This window comes from Lynx rufus, unplaced genomic scaffold, assembly GCF_022079265.1.
Source record: "Lynx rufus isolate CCGP_SWC_20201006 ecotype Redwood Valley unplaced genomic scaffold, mLynRuf1.p SCAF_22, whole genome shotgun sequence".
In the NCBI taxonomy this organism is placed as follows: Eukaryota; Metazoa; Chordata; class Mammalia; order Carnivora; family Felidae; genus Lynx; species Lynx rufus.
The window spans coordinates 9,671,700-9,689,003 of NW_025814837.1; the positions used below are offsets into that span (position 1 = coordinate 9,671,700).

General features: G+C 38.7%; 1 long non-coding RNA gene across 1 annotated transcript in view; it reads left to right on the forward strand.

Moving 5' to 3' along the window:
* Positions 1 to 17,304, forward strand: part of LOC124517614 (uncharacterized) — a 138,460-nt gene that overhangs the window by 44,994 nt on the left and 76,162 nt on the right. The window lies entirely within an intron of this gene.

Below are 17,304 nucleotides of genomic sequence, written 5' to 3' on the forward strand. Positions count from 1 at the left end.
CATGATTTTTTTTTCTGTCATCTCCATTCTGCTATTGAATCTACCAGTTAATATTTGATTTTAGTTACTGTGTTTTCAGTTCCAAGGTTTCTGTTTGTTCCATCTTTCTATTTTTTTTTAGGGGGAGAGCAGAGACTTTTTACCTATTTGTTTAATGAGTGTTCACTGTTACTTCTTAAACGATAGTTTTAACAGCTGCTTTAAAAGTCTTTGTCTCATAATTCCAGTATTTGAATTGGTATCTGTCTTCTCCCTTGGAAGTTGAAATTTTCCTGGTTGTTTGTATGCCAAGTAATTTTGGTTTTAATCTGGACTTGTTAGGTGTTCTGTTCTGAAACTCAGGGTCTTGTTTAAATTTTAAGCAGAAAATGGATTTTTGTTTCGCTCTGTGTTAGCAGGCATTCAACACATTGGGTTCAGGTAACAGGTTTCAACCTGCCTTTGTGGGCTGTGGTTCCAATGTCAGTTCAGTTTTCACAGCCTTTGCTGTGATAATTGGATCTGACCTCTTATGCCCCACCCCTTAGCCAGTTCATTTCTCAAGGCGTTGGTAGTTTGTTGAAATTCAGATCACGTGCAGCTGGGAGGTAAGCCCGTGAGTTCTTACAACTTTATGGAATGGCTCTCTTGAGCCCCCTTCCCTCTGTGATCCCACTGCCATGTTCTGGCTCCTGGGGGCACTCTTCCCAGTCTACTAGCCCCAAAATTCCAAACTCTAGTGTTTCCTGTCAGCCCTGCACTTCTCAGGATTGCACCTGTACCCAGTTGCCCATGTTGCAAGAGGGTAGGGAAACAAAAAAGCAGCAAGGATTTGCCCATCCTCTTGGGATCACCACTTCTCTGGTGGGAGAAGATTCCGCTCCTCAGAATTTCAGGGACCTGCCCAGCTCCTGCTACCACTGCCACTGCCGTTAGTCTGCTTGAAGCCTCGGTGTTCTGCTGTGTCAAAATCGTGTCCCCTTCTCCAGTCCGCCTGTTGATCACTTATTTTTCAAAGTCCTTAGAATCCTGTTCTGTGTATTCTGTCCAAGATTTGTAATTGGATTCAGCGGAGATACAGAGTGGCATTTCTTACTCTATCTTACTTGGAATCCAGGAAGGCTGTGGCTCTTCTGAGAGTCCCAGTGAGGCTAAGGCCCCCTTGCTTGTTCAACCTGTGTGTGTGTGTGTGTGTGTGTGTGTGTGTGTGTGTGTGTGTGGAGAAGCGAGAAAGAGGAGTTTCTAAGCCCACATTCCTGTGAGAAACAGATTTTGCCGTTAGAGTACAATATTTGTGTATAGGTCTTTTTTTATTTAACATTATAATACCAAGTCAGAAACACTGCCTCCAAAGCTACCTGGGTCAGCTCCTTACATGCCTTCACTGCATTTATATATACCATTCATTTGTAATATAGTCAGATTCATTTGTTAAGACAACATTTTAAAGGTTGGATTTCACATTTTTAAGAGACCCTGAAATACCAGCACACTCCAACATGGCTGTCTTGGGTCTGTGTCCTGGGTGTGAAGGCATGGAAAGTTATACCTCAGTGTTCCTTGTTTCTTCCAGTTAACTACCCTCCTCTCGAGTTTGACCTCACTCAGCAGCAACTGTTATCCATTCTGATGGGAGTACTGTAGTACTGGTATGTAAACGGTATTCTAGGACTCGATTGGTGATTACGCTGTGACATCTGGCCTATGATGTTTTTGCCAACAGAAGAGCACCAGGCGTTTTAAAATTTCATATGACATCTACTGTACCTCAGAGTTCAGATGAAGATATACTGTGACACGGTTTTTGGAATGAAATTCTTGCTTTACCATGTTCCTCAGTTGGATGTTACTGGAACATCCATGGCAAACCATGATTTTGGGTCTTTTATGAATATTTTAACCAATCCTGGTATGCAGAAAGTGGCCAAGTATGTATCTTTTTTTTTTTTCTTGCTTTCTTCCATGCATACTCTAGGCCAACAGCAGTAAAAATTAAAGAATATCATTCTTCCCTCACACCAAAAAAGGGTGAACTGGAAAGGATGTTCGTTTAGAATTAAAGTTGACCTCTGGTTGGATCAGTGCTTTTCATTAAAGATGTAACTTGTCCTTTATCAGCATAGATTAAAATGTTATCAAGAACCCAGGCTGGAAACACAGCTGGTGAGCTGAAGCACTCTCTGGCTTCTCTCAACTCCTATCTTTACAGCTTGAATTCACTTTTAGAATTTGACAGTACTGTGTTGCAAGGTTCAAACATATCATGGCAGCACCAGAATTCAGAATGGCATGCGACCTCTCCTTTTGAGGTGACTGTCTACCTTTGATGAAAGGATTTGTTTTGTTAGGAAGAAAGGTTTAGGCTTGGTCATTGAGTGCTGGTAACAGTGATTCTGGGCAGGTGAACATTATTATCCAGAATGCTGAAGTTGTTATTTATATGATGGTGCTCATGATAGAAATAATCCTAAGTGGTTGATCATTGCTGTCAAAATCACTAAATGACTTGGAATATCACTGGGGAGGTCCAAGAGGAATAAATTTCTCATAGCTAGTATAGAATGATATATTGTTTTAATTAACTTCATTGTTACTGTGTACGTAAAGCTTAATGGTGAATACAAATTTGAACTGGGGCATTTCCCTTTATTCTTTCATGGAGATCGTTAATGGCAATATGGTCACTAGATTCGAGATCCCCAAACTTGACCTTGTTCTGTTTTTCCCCTCTAATGAAAGGAAGTGATCATTGCAGTCTTCGTTTTTTGAGAGTTATTTTTTTCAGGGGATGGGGCAGTGCACAAAGAGACAAAATTTGTTGTATAAATGGTTTTGAAAATGTAAAATTTTGCCAGGCTTTGCAAATGATAAAAACAAATTCAACATGTTTTATCAGAAAAGAATACAAGAGTCTCATGGAATCCAAAGGTAGGAATGCAGGAAAGGGCTGAATTGAAAAGATGGGAAATGTTCTGATTGGTTCATCTTGAGTGATGTATCCACCCATGAGCCAATCAGCTGTATCTGGGAAGTTGGGCATGGAGTCCAAATGTCACGTCTAGGGTTCTTCCTCTGTGGAGGAAGAGTGATATTTAAAGGTGAGGGGTTAAACTAGACAACTCCCCCAAAGTGATCTATTATAAAACGATGTTTAAATTTGCCTCCTTATTATAATTAAAACCTCTAATGGTGTGTGGCCTTTAGGAATGTTACAAAATTCATCAAATTGCAAGTATGATAAGTTTTTCAACCGTTTTCATTCTCAAGCTATCGTACTGTTCTAACAATTTTCCTCCCGGTGACTGCTCTGTATCTCAGAGATCACTGCATTTCTAATGATATTATTTTTTTTAAAGGGATGATTTCCTTTTCCTCTTACATAATCCATCACCATTTTTAGAACTCTTTAATATACTTTCCCTCCATGTATAGTCATAATCTTTCATGTAACTTTTTTAATTGTACTGGACTCCTTTCCTTCCCTTTCCTCATGCTGTTGTGTGTTGAAATTTTTTTAAGACCTAAGAAATTTAATTTTCAAATTTAGAAAATATAACTTTAATGTATCAGTAAATGATGTGGCATTTTTGAAAGGTCACATTTTTTATGGTTGGAAAGAAAATCGGAAATATTTGTGAGTCATTTTAGTTGTCTAAGTGAGTTTAATGCCAGTTTTTCTGTAAGGTTAGATGCTTCATTTAAATGCAGAGTATCACTTACTTCCATATGCCTGACTTTAATTTTTGTGACATGACAGAATATAATACTACAGCGCTTTGGAGTAGAAATTTCCATGTGTGGTTATGAGTGGAAAGCATGCTGCTTCTATCAGTTTTTCTGTTTATTCTTCTGGTGGTATTGGTGTTAACACCCAGACCACAGCTACCTTCCATATCACCAACTGAGGACTGAGCTCTTGATTTCCATGTCCAACTCTGGAAGGCAGGCACTATTGATTCTCTCTCCAGCTCTGTCATTTACGAACAAGGTGACCCTGGGCTAATTATTTCACTAATTTGAGCTGTAGTCTTTCTCCTCTGTATATTCAGAGAAAAGAGCTTATAGAGCTACTGGTCTTTAAAAACGATACTTATCATAGTTCCTGGAAAATAATCATTGCTCACATGGTAATTAGTACTAATTTTTAATAAAGGAATTTTTAATAAAGAAATTTTTAATTTCTTCACCAATGAAAAGCCCCTATCCTACTTTATTTGATACCTACTTTGTTGCTTTGCAGAGGCAATTGTATATGGCTCTCCAAAACTTGTAGTTCCCAGGAACTCTCCTGGGAAGTTGGGTCAGTGAGGGTAACAGACTTAGAAGTGAACTGATTGAATAAGTGGCAAGATCAATAGCTATTCAGGTATTATTGAATTGAGTTGATTAAATTGTGAAAGCTCTAAGTAGAATTAAAAGATAAATTCCTTATAAAAAAAAAAGAAAATAGTGATGCATTTATCCATGACATAGGAGGAAGTCAAGAAAACAAACTTGCATACAATAAAGTGAAGTAGAGGTTGAAGTGAGAATTGCAGTCGTGTGTGTTCTACCTTAGGTCCTGGGACTCACATTTCAATATCAATAAAAGAATACAGTGTGGTAAGAATAGTAAAATAATCCTGCTTTGCCCCTTGTGGGCCAAGCCATTAGTAGAACATTTTATTTTCTCTTTTGAACTCCACCATTAAAGAACAGAAACTGGAAAGGATCCAGAGAAGAGCAATGGAAGGAACCAAAGGACTATTAAAAATTAAGGCCCATGAGGAAGGGGTAAAGGAGTTGTGAATCTTTCATTTGAAGAGAAGTTCAAGAGGCCACTTAGTAACTGTCTTCGAATATGTGAAGGGTTGTACTGACGAGGATGCTGAGCAGTTGTGTCCTTTCTCACTGCGAACTGAAGGGAAATGGTTCACAGAGACTTAGAAGTACTTCTTGCAAAGGAGAGCAAGGCGCGAAATCTGTGGTCAGACCTGCTGTTCTATACATCTTTGACTGGACTCGACAGCCCGGGGTTCTTGGCTCGCTGTGTCCTTATGAAGTCGGCTACATGCCTTCCCTGAACATCTCTGACTTAAAATCTCAGCCCTAAAGTAGCACTTTACATGGTACTCTCTATTTCTTGGATACAATGGATGGATGGATGGATGGATGGATGGATGGATGGGTGTTAGTCTCTCTCTTTTGCTTCCCCAACTCTCTTCTTTCTTCTCCAAATTATAAGGTAGTACAGAACACAAAACAAACTCTTGTAGCCACTGAAAGAGACTGTTAGCCCTGAGCAATTAGCAGACTACTCAGGCAGACTTTTTTCCCCCCAGTGTTTAATCAGAATCATCATCACTTGGAATCATCATCGCTTCAAACAGAAGAAAATTCCATTTAAAAATAGAAATTCTTTTCTTGGGGAAGTTTTCACAGTTGTTAATGGGAAAAGTCTCCAAAAAAAATGTTGTGCCATGATATAGTGTAGTAAATTGGTATAGTAACTGTTTCCTATCACTAAATATGGGGAAAGTTCTCTTTTTAAAAAAAGGTAGGAGCTGCCGAGTTGATAGAGTTTAAAAGCGAAATATATAGAAACTCCTAAGCACATTTGTAGTGGAATGTATAAGTGAGTAGTAACTAATTAACGTATGCCAATCCAGTAGGGTAAAAATAGGGGAGTGGAGGAGCTGAGTGATCATTTGGTTGACACTTTACTCAATCACAAACACTAAATTGGGACTGGTACAGAATTTTAAGTGCCTTTTTCTTGGGCCTTACTGTTGTGATCTTTCTTTAGAACAGTTCTGATATACCCTTTGGAAGGCTGGCCTGTGTGGACGTTGTCTGTGCCAAATTACGACACAGAACAAGGGACTGTTCTGTTTCATTTACTGAGAATAGTGCTTAATAAGTACTATTTGACAACATGCTGAATTAAGGGAATGTTATAAGGATGTTTCACAAAGGAAAGTGGGTAAAACATCTGATGTTTACAAGTTCTATTTATATGTAACTTGATAGCAGTATAAAGGCATGCTTAAAACTTTATTTTTAAAATTTTAGTCGGTATGTATGAATATGTATTCTGAGAGAAAATAATGTTATCTGGTTTCAAATACATATATCGTGGGTGCTATTTCAGAATCCAATTTTTTGCCTTGTTGGTTTGAAATGTATCAGGCCCTGGTAATTTGATTTATATTAACCAAATTCATGCAATGCTGATATGTAACATGGGACGCATTCACAATTACTTCCTTTTCTCGGCTTTGATCTTATCCCAGTATCTTATCTTAGTTTATAATCTTAAGTAACTATGTTTTCCCCCCCCTAAAAATGGAATCCAAGTGGAAGTTATACTGTGTGTTTATAGGTTTATGTATCTATACATAGGCAAATATAATAAAGGTCAGTGAGATTTAATGTCCAAAGGGAAAAATAACTGGCGAAAACTTTTATAGTACTATTTCAAAGTCACAAGCTAAGTATTTATCTCAAGTTTAATTTGTCATAGATTTTAGCATATGAAACCTATGAAGTTAGCATATGAATGTTCCATGGGACATCCAAACATAGTTCTACTTAATAATAGACAAATATAATCTATAGTCAGGTACAACCTATAAAATAATTAACATGTGTTGAAATGTAAAATAGTGTAATTTATGATTTTTATTCTAGTTAGGCTTCTCACTTAAATATGCTTTAAAGAAAAGATAGGGTTTAGATGATTTCCTAATGCCCCTTGCATTGATACCCTGATGATTCTAGTCTTCACTGACATCGAAGTTGTGTGAGACCTTTAGTCTGTCTGAATATAAGTAGCAATCTGTGTTACACAGTTTTGACTATTTATATACTTGTGGCTTTATTTTAAAAAGATACTTGTATTTTGTCACTGCCAGTAGAGCCTAGGGAAAAACCTGAATTTTTGCATATTCAGGTAATACCTACCTTTCCTTTCTTACTTAGGAGCTAGTGCAGTTCTAAGGAGCAGAGCAAGTGCCAGAGTAAAAAAAAGAGAGGATATAAGGCATAAGGATAAACAATAATTAACTCATGATGAGTTTTCAGTGCTAAAAAACAAATGCAGTGTAAACTAATACCTAACCTTTCATTTTATTAATATATAGCAATTGTGTGGCATTTATGATTCATGGAATGCACTCATCGATGTTCTAATTTAATCCTCACAACAATTTATGAAACAGGCACCATTGTTCGCATTTGAGTATGAAAACTACCTTCGAGATTAATGTGAGTTAACTAGGATCACACAACTTGTGCTGTGGCAGGATTCACACTCTGCATTCAGACCTCAAAACCAGCTGTCTGCCTCTTTTTTTTAAATTTTTATTTAATTTATTTCTTAAATTTACATCCAAGTTAGCATATAGTGCAACAATGATTTCAGGAGTAGATGCCTTAGTGCCCCTTACCCATTTAACCCATCCCCCCTCCCACACCCCCTCCAGTAACCCTCAGTTCGTTCTCCATATTTAAGAGTCTCTTATAATTTTGTCCCATCCCTGTTTTTATATTACTTTTGCTTCCCTTCCCTTATGTTCATCTGTTTTGTATCTTAAAGTTCTCATATGAGTGAAGTCATGTGATATTTGTCTTTCTCTGACTGACTAATTTTGCTTAGCATAAAACCCTCTAGTTCCATCCATGTAGTTCCAAATAGCAAGATTTCATACTTTTTGATTGCCGAGTAATACTCTATTGTATATATATACCACATCTTCTTTATCCGTTCATCCACTGATGGACATTTGGGCTCTTTCCATACTTGGACTATTGTTGATAGTGCTGCTATAAACAATGGGGTGCATGTGCCCCTTCAAAACAGCATACCTCTATCGCTTGGGAAAATACCTAGCAGTGCAATTGCTGGGTGTAGAGTGGTTCTATTTTTAATTTTTTGAGGAACTTCCGTATTGTTTTCTAGAGTGGCTGCACCAGCTTGCATTCCCACCATCAGTGCGAATGAGATCCTCTTTCTCCACATCCTCACCAATAATCTGTCATTGCCTGAGTTGTTAATGTTAGCCATACTGACAGGTGTGAGGTGGTATCTCATTGTGGTTTTGATTTGTATTTCCCTGATGATGAGTGATGTTGAGCATTTTTTCATGTGTCGGTTGGCCATCTGGATGTCTTCCTTGGAGAAGTGTCTGTTCATGTCTTTTGCCCATTTCTTCACTGGATTATTTGCTTTTTGGATGTTGAGTTTGGTAAGTTCTTCATAGATTTTGGATACTAACCCTTTATCTGATACGTCATTTGCAAATATCTTCTCCCATTCTGTCGGTTGTCTTTTAGTTTTACAGATTGTTTCCTTCACTGTGCCGAAGCTTTTTATTTTGATGAGGTCCCAATACTTCATTTTTGCTTTTGTTTTCCTTGCCTCCAGAGATGTGTTGAGTAAGAAGTTGCTGTCGCCAAAGTCAAAAAGGTTTTTGCCTGCTTTGTCCTCGAGGATTTTGATGACTTCCTGTCTTACATTTAGGTCTTTCATCCATTTTGAGTTTATTTTTGTGTATGGTGTAAGAAAGTGGTCTCAGGTTCCTTTTTCTGCATGTTGCTGTCCAGTTTTCCCAGTACCACTTGCTGAAGAGACTGTCTTCATTCCATTGAATATTCTTTCCTGCTTTGTCAAAGATTAGTTGGCCATATATTTGTGGGTCCATTTCTGGATTCTCTATTCTGTTCCATTGATCTGAGTGAACCAGCTGTCTGTCTTTCTGTTGTTTCACAGAATTCGTCTAAGCTGGGTTTGCTTTAAAACTATGCTGAGACACATAATTTAGGTGAACTGCATATGTGTTTGTGTGAAATCCGAGCATCACATTTGTAGAATAGGCAACACAGTTTTCCTTTACATCTGGCAAGAGGGGTAGAGTGGCTTAAGACTAAAACAGGAAGTCTGCTTCTACTCTTATGTTGATACCTGATTGGGGACCCTGTGTACATTTCCTCAATTAGAAAGTGAAGGCAATTGGCTATTAGGTTCTCCAGACTCCTTTTAGTTCTAAAATTCTTTGATTTCAATTTTAATTATTACTCTTCCACTCAAAATTGTTGTTTTAAAAAAGTGGTTTGCCTCACATGATTAGTCCATATTTTTGCACTAAGTTTCTCCTAACAGTCTGTGCCAGGAATTGATAAGCTTTGAGATTTGGATAGTGTAGCAGCAGAATCCCTTTGTTGTGACTCTGAGAAAACTTTTTATATGCCAAAATCTGTTCTGTAAGAAATAGTGTCACATGGTAAGACACTCGTCCTGAATTTGAAGAGTGGAAAATGACAACAGAATGCCAGTTACACAGGAGTTCATTCAGCAAATGTAAACTGAGCATCAGTATTAAGTACTTGGGCTGCCAAGACCTTGAGCTCCCAGCTTAGCATGGAAGGCAGACACACAAATATTGAAATGTCACTGTAATTAGAAGGACCCTGGGAAAGATGTGTGCAGAGTGCCAAGAGGGTAACAGAAGCAGTTGCCTCTGTGGAATGGAAAATAGAAGAGATGCACCAGGAAAGACTTCAAGACTTTTTGTACCCGCAGCACTCTTCGTTACATGATCAGTCATAGAATTTTCAATATGATACATACACGCAGATCCATACATTAACCGATTTTTTAAAGACCTCCTTATATTCCTAATTACTATAATAATCTTAGTTACCGCTAACAACCTACTCCAACTGCTCATTGGCTGGGAAGGAGTAGGATTTATGTCCTTCCTACTTATCGGATGATGGTATGGCCATTTTATGTACAAGGAAGCATATACCGAGGAACGGACAGAAACCTTGAGGAGATTGCTGCAGAGAATCTCTGGTAGTTCTGTTTATGTCACCTATTAGAGGCAGATGACACGCTGAAGTAATGTGTATCTAGCTTGGGAAAGTCTGTATGGACTTGAGACCATCCTAAGCATTAAGGAGACATTTTAAGAAAGTAAGGAAGAGCAGCTCCCTTGCAAAGAGGCAGAAGAGGCAGTGTTAGACTCTCAAATTTCTAGTTTGAACACCATGGAGAAAGGGCGTTGTAGGCAACAAGACAAGAGTGAGGACAAAACCACGAAGAGCCAAGATAGAGAGTAAAGGGGATTGTGCTGTTCTTCATTTGTCGGCCCTTCTTTGGCCCTCAGACTTTCCTTGTGTAATTGCTGTGGAAGCCCAGGGAGGGTTTCATACTGTATCCTATGGAGTTTGGTCTTTTTCTCTGAGCAGTGAAGAACCATTAAGGTTTCCAAGCAGAATAATAATGACAGCAGATTTGCTTCTGTAAGACTCTAATGGCAACAGAATGGAAGCTAGATTACAGGGCCCAGGATCTTGGCAGAGACCCTCACAATACTACTACTGAGGACTGTGGGAACCTATATTAAGCCCAGAGCAGAAGGGATGTAGAGAAGGGGATGGAGCTGAGAGTCACTGAGTTCCAATAATGACAACAATGATATTAGCTGAGATTTATTGAGGGTACCAGATGTCTGGTTTAAGTTCCTTATATTTACTAACTCATTGAATCCTCACAACAGCCCCATGAAGTGGGCACTGTTATTATTATCTGTATTTATAGATGAGAGAACTGAAGCACAGAGACATTAAATAACCTGGTGCCAGTGAGGGCAGTTTGGGAATGTGAACCAAGGCAATCTATTTCTAGAGTCCATGCTTTGTAATCGCCATATTGTCTTGCCTCTGAATCAGTAAGCATCTGTAAGATGTGGTGAAGAGTTGGATGTAGGTGATGAAGGGAGAAGAGCCATCGATGATGACTGCTAGGTTGACCAGGAGGTTGGAGATACCACTCACTGAGATAGGAGGACCAGAGGCATCTGGTGGAATGATAATTTTGGGAAAATACCAAGTTTCCAGGTTCTTGTGGGGCATTCAGCTGGTAGCATCCAGAAGGCATTTGGATATACCACTGATCCTTGAACAACCTGAGGGTTAGGGGCACTGATCCCTCACCGTGCAGTCAAAACACCTTGAGTTTTGAGTCCTCAAAACTTTTGAGTCCTCAAAAACTTAACTGCTAATAGCCCACTGTTGACTGGAAGCCTTACCAATAACATAGTTGACTAGCACATACTCTGTGGGTTATATGTATTATTTACTGTATTTTTATAATAAAGTAACCTAAAGAAAAAATGTTATTCAAATCACAAAGCTAAGTCAGTGAAGCATCTGACTTCGGCCCAGGTCATGATCTCATGGTTTGTGAGTTTGAGCCCCCCATTGGGGTGTCTGCTGTCAGCGCAGAGCCCACTTCAGATCTTCTGCCTCTCTCTCTCTCTCTTTGCCCTCCCCTGCTCATGCGCGCTCTCTCTCTCTCTCTCTCTCTCTCTCAAAAATAAATAAAAACATTAAAAAAAAAGAAAATCATAACGAAAATACATTTATAGTACCATACTGTTAAAAAATCCACCTATATATGGGCCCGCACAGCTCAAACCTGTGTTCTTCAAGGGTCATCTCTGACCCTATCAGTTAACCCTTCAAGGGTCGACTATGGACTTGGAGCTCAGGATGGGTCTGTGCTTGGCAGTGATGTATAACGCTAACTACAACTAGTTTTATTAGGACAAACTGGTGAATTGGCAAAGCTGAATTTGTTTCAAGTGACCCTTTCATCATCATCCTCTATCTGAAGGGCTGGGTAGAACTTTATACCCATTCTGCATCTCTGTATAGGTACATGCAGCACATATATTGGGGAAGGAACTCCTTTATCAGCGTGAGTGGGAATAGTCCAAGGAACCCCAAAGTTGTTGGATTTTTTGTAATGAAGACAGCTCCACAGCATATAACATCCACGTTTACAAAACGGGAGTGATTAAATACTAGCATCTCTCTTGCATCCAACTTTGCATTCCATTTTATTTACAATTAAAATAGAAATGTTCTCTGCCTATCTTTTCCAAGAGTGTGGTTGCCTGATGGTCCTTTGAATTGGATGAACAAGATGGTGGTTTCAACCCTAGCCAGGGTGACATGATCAGGAACATGGGATCCAAAGAACAGAGGAGTCACTGGGAGCCCATGCCCACTGGTAGCAGGAGGCATCATCCTAAGAGGTAGGGAGGCCCAGGAGTTTAAATGGAAGTACATGTTTCCCCTCTTGTCAGTAATAAGCACTTCCTTTTCAGAAAAAAGAACTCCCTCTCTTCTTTCCCCCCTCTAATCTAGGGTTTAAAAATACAGCCAAAGAAGCATAGCAAAGAAGTGTGGAGACCTAAACATCATACACAGAGTATTAATTTTGAAACTATTTAAACCTCTGACAGTTATGTTCAGTTAACTTTAAAAAGCCAAGTAGGGGCACCTGGGTGGCTCGGTCGGTTGGGCATCCGGCTTTGGCTCAGGTCATGATCTCACGGTCTGTGAGTTCGAGCCCCGGGTCAGGCTCTGTGCTGAGGGCTCAGAGCCTGGAGCCTACTTCAGATTCTGTGTCTTCCTGTCTCTCTGCCCCTTCCCCACTCACACTCTGTCTCTCTCTCTCAAAATAAAAAAATAGAAAAATAAAACATAAAAAACAATAATAAAATAAATTAAAAAAGATTAAAAGCCAAGTAAAATTGTTGGAAATTACTTAAAACTCTGTTCTTATGTATAGACTGATAAGTTTTTGCTATATTCTTTTTTTCAATGAAACTTATCTGATTGTAAGATTCTGTTTATCTCAAGTCTAAGTGAACTGTGTGCTTGTGGCCTACTTGAGATGTTAAAAATAAAGCTGAATTGCACTCTTATTTGGCTCTTCCACTCGCTTGGGGCAAGGTAACAACTGTTTTCATACCTGTTATCTCAAAGTGTAAGTTTTGATTGCTTTTAGCTATAAAATCTGTTTGGAATTTAATGTTTAAACACAAAGTCTGCCCATAACACTCAACTTAAATTCTGTATCTGTTCTCTCCTGGAATAACTGGCTTCCTTTCTATATTCCCTTCTGTGGTAGACACGATTCTAAGATGGCCCCTTGATTGCCACCCCCTGGTGTTATACTAGTTTATGTCATGTTATGTGGCAAAGGGCATTTGCAGATGTAATTAAGGTCCCTAATCAGTTGACTTGATTATCCCTGGTGAACCCAAACTAATCAGACAAGCCCTTGAAAACTGAGAGTTTTTTTCTGGCTGGTTACAGAAGTGAGGTCAGAGATATTTCAAAGCATGAAAGGGATTCAAATGTGAGACAGGTTCTCCATTGCTCAGAAAAGGAGGGAACCGTAGGCAAGGACCTGTGAGTGCCCTTAGAAATTGAGGTCAGTCTCCAGTCAAAAACCAACAAGAACACAACTTCAGTTTTACAACTGCAACTGAATTCTGCCAACAACATGAATGAGCTTAGATGAGGACCCTGGGCTCCAGATGACAACCTGGACAGCCAACAGTTGATTTCAGCTTAAGCAGAGAACCCAGCCATGCAATGCAAGATTTCTGTGCAATTTTTAAGCTGCTAAATTTGTGGTAATTTGTTATGTAGCAATAGAAAACTAATACTTCTCCCTTGCTCCATTTCTCTCTACTGATGCTAATTATTAGTCTTCAGAGTTGCAGCGTTACCGTCTCTCAAGCTTGCATTGGTATGTTTTCCATTTGTTCTCCTAATAGCCAATATTGCATTGAATTAAGGAGACTCCAATTTCTTTTCTCCTTTTCTCTTTTAAAACCTGAGCCCAGTCTTACTGGTTCTGTCTTACTGGGATTCTTGGTATAGATTTCATCCTCTGGGAGGGAAGTAGGGAAGGCTTTAATCTCTCCATGTTTATACTGTTCAAGTATCATGCTTAAAGTTTCTGCTCCTTTTCATTTTAATGACGTAATTCTTGCTGATGTTATACTGTAGATGTTTCTCGTGTTATCCATTGGACTGGGTCTGTTCCCATTTCACATATAGAAAGTAAGCAAAAGAGCTGTATGTGGCTCTGCCATAGCAGAGGTGGAATTGGGACCTAGAATAGAAGGAGATGTGTGGAATGTGCCGGTGGGTGTTTGTAGTACACAGCAACAAGGGACAGTTGACTGGTCATGGATATTGGAATCTCACCAGTGAAGTCTGTAAGCATGCCAAGAAGAAAGCATCTCAATGTGACAGTCTCACGTTGGGGAAAAGAACAGATTATATGTGTGTGATAGTTCTATTTTAGTCTCTTTGGTTACATTTGGATCCTCTACCTAGTATTTCTCTTGCATCTAGAAAAAAACATTGAAATGGAAGGAAATAGTCTCTCGTTTTAATAAGTCATGAAATAACATTCTGGGTGCTGGTCTACTGGATAATTTGTAAAAAAACAACAACAAAAACAAAAACAAAAAAAGTTTTGTTTTGTTTTTTTAAATTTCTTAGACCTGAAGGGAGAAGGAGATGGAGTAGCAGGCTTTTTTTATTCATTTTTAATGTATCCACATTATTGAGGTAAATTTCTTTAATTAGGTTTCCCCTTATCTGAGAAAAATCTAATATATTTACATACGCTGCAATGGATTCCAATTATCTGTCTATCTGGGCAAGCTTATAACACTTTGACTCATTTTGGTCACTTTCACATAGTGGCTCGCTGTCAGACCTTGGTCAGGGACACCCTGTCCCTGCCCCCTGCCCATGTGTTGAGGCTGTTCTATCCCTTACTTGTCAATGTCTGGGAAAACCTTTTTAAGATGTTATTAAATTTGCATAATTTAAACTTTGCAAGCACAGACTTTTTTTAATCTATAACTGCCAACATAATTCTGGTCCACTAAAATTTTTTATTTTTTATTTTTATTTATTTTTTTTTTTAATTTTTTTTTTCAACATTTATTTATTTTTGGGACAGAGAGAGACAGAGCATGAACGGGGGAGGGGCAGAGAGAAAGGGAGACACAGAATCGGAAACAGGCTCCAGGCTCTGAGCCATCAGCCCAGAGCCCGACGCGGGGCTCGAACTCATGGACCGCGAGATCGTGACCTGGCTGAAGTCGGACGCTTAACCGACTGCGCCACCCAGGCGCCCCAAATTTTTTATTTTTAAAAAGTATAGGTGATACACTTGAACTCTTGCAACTGTATCTTGCCTCTGTTCAAGTCAGCTAAATATTCCATGTCTCACATTATGTATTTAGATGGCCCTGTATACAGAGGATTCGATGTCAAGGTAGTTTTCTTTGTTACATTTTCCCATGGAAAATTATATTAATAATTTATCTGTAAGCAGTATAGTTGGTTAGGGGATGTAGGTAACCACAGTACCAATTTAATTGATGACGTCTTCAGGTCAGTGTCTGTAAACTACTGGTGTTTGGGGTTTTGAGGTTTTCTTGACATTTTTTGAAAGAACAGATTTTTAAAATTTTGTTTTCCAGTTCTATTTTGAGAAGTTGCACCTTGCTTATCAGCTGATTTTTCTTAAGTCTTTGTTTACGTCTAGTATTTTAATGGGAGTGTTCTTTCATATTGAAGTTTTTTCTGTTTGTATATTGAAGTGATAGAGGCAAAGTATGGTGTGGCTCTTGCCTTCAGGGCAACTTACCTGGAAAAACTAAAACCTCGGGTGTTATCTGTATTTTTCTTATTAACTCTCTTTGATTTGTACAGAGAATATTAAAATTCACTGTTTTTGTGTACTGATACTAGAAACATGATGAGAATATCAGCAGTGGCATATGTGTAAATCTTTGTTTCTCTTTTTCCAAAATCCTGTTTGGTTTTTTGTTTTAAGGCTGTGCGGGATTTTTGGAAATCCCTTAATATGAGAAAGTTCTAAAAATTGCCAAATACGTCATTCAGATTTTTTTCTTAAGAATATATCTTCTGTGGTGCCTGAGTGACTCAGTCAGTTAGGAAGTCTGACTATGGTTTCTGCTCAGGTCATGATCTCATGGTTCATGGGTTTGAGCCCCGCGTCAGGTTCCATGCTGTGCACAAGGTTTCTCTCTCTCTCAAAATAAACTTTTAAAAAAAGAATATATCTTCTGGTGTAATTTCTATGGCAGTGAATCATTTTTAAATTTGATTCTTTAATATTGTATGTTTTATTTGTCACATAATAAAATTCAAGGGGATCTAAATCAAATTTGAAACTAAAAAATGACAATGAAAATCCCATTAAGTTGACCCATGGCTCAGTTTATCCTCTGAAATAAAATTGTTAGCTTTAACATTATATTTACATGGTGAATACCATCCCTTTATTTTGTTGAAGTAGAAGTGAAGCATAAAGTACAAATGATTGTACATCACGGAGTATTTTCTCATTGGACAAAGAAACTGTATTTGTGTACCTGAGTGAGGCTAATGAGGGAAAGGACACTTACTGAAGAAGAAAATAAAACCAAAGTCATATTTTTCCTGAGCCTTTTATCTACAGGGTACTATCCCGAGTTCTTTATATTTATTCCCCTTCAATCATTTCAACTTACTTAGTATTATTGCTATCATCGTAAATGTGAGAACACCGTTGCTCAAAGAAATAAGGTAATTTGCTCATGGTCATACGGTTCGTGAGTATTAGAACCACAATTACCTAAATCTGGTTCCAAACTTGAGGCTGTCTTTGAGATTTCACACTGCCTCCCACTTAACATATTATAAATTCATTTAAATAAGTGGAAGCAGAAGGCTGGGGACAGTGAAGGGGAGAAACGTGCCTGGTGATTTGGCCTTTGCCCTCTCAGGTAGCTTGATGTCTGGGGAGATCCCGAAACAATGCTTGCCTTGCTTGTCTGGTTCTCTCAGTGCCTTTTTTTGGTGTGAACATCTCCTCACACACACAGCGCGATAAGTACATACATCACACCAACCAAATGCATCATCCTACATTCACTGTCCAACACTGGAGGACACACTGGATGTGTGAGACTTATTGAGAGAGGAATGTCAGTTATCGTCTTTTATGGATTGCCCAACAGTAGTTCTCCCGTGTCGGCTTTCTGATGTAAATCTGAGTCCCCTTCCTTGCCTGCCAGAAATGTGATTCCATGGTATGTGCCCAGGCACCATGCTAGATTTCATGTATTTTAAACGTTTGAGGAAATACTACAATTGCTCACCTGTTTTTCCAAAAATCACTTGGCATAGAATTCTTATCTTTCAAGTGTTAGGTTCGTTTCACCATTTCAGAGCATAACATTTCAGATTTGACCTAAGTAGGCATACTTCTGTTTCATACAGCAGGGGTCTATTATTCCTGGTCAATCTGTTGAAAAAGGAATCCTTTGTCCAAGGGTTCATTGGAAAAAAAGGTAATAATATATCCCTAATCTCTCTTTCTCGTTTTAAACATCTTTCTCTTTTGTTTCATGCATTCCTTTTTGCTTAGATTTCCTCATGAAGTTCTTT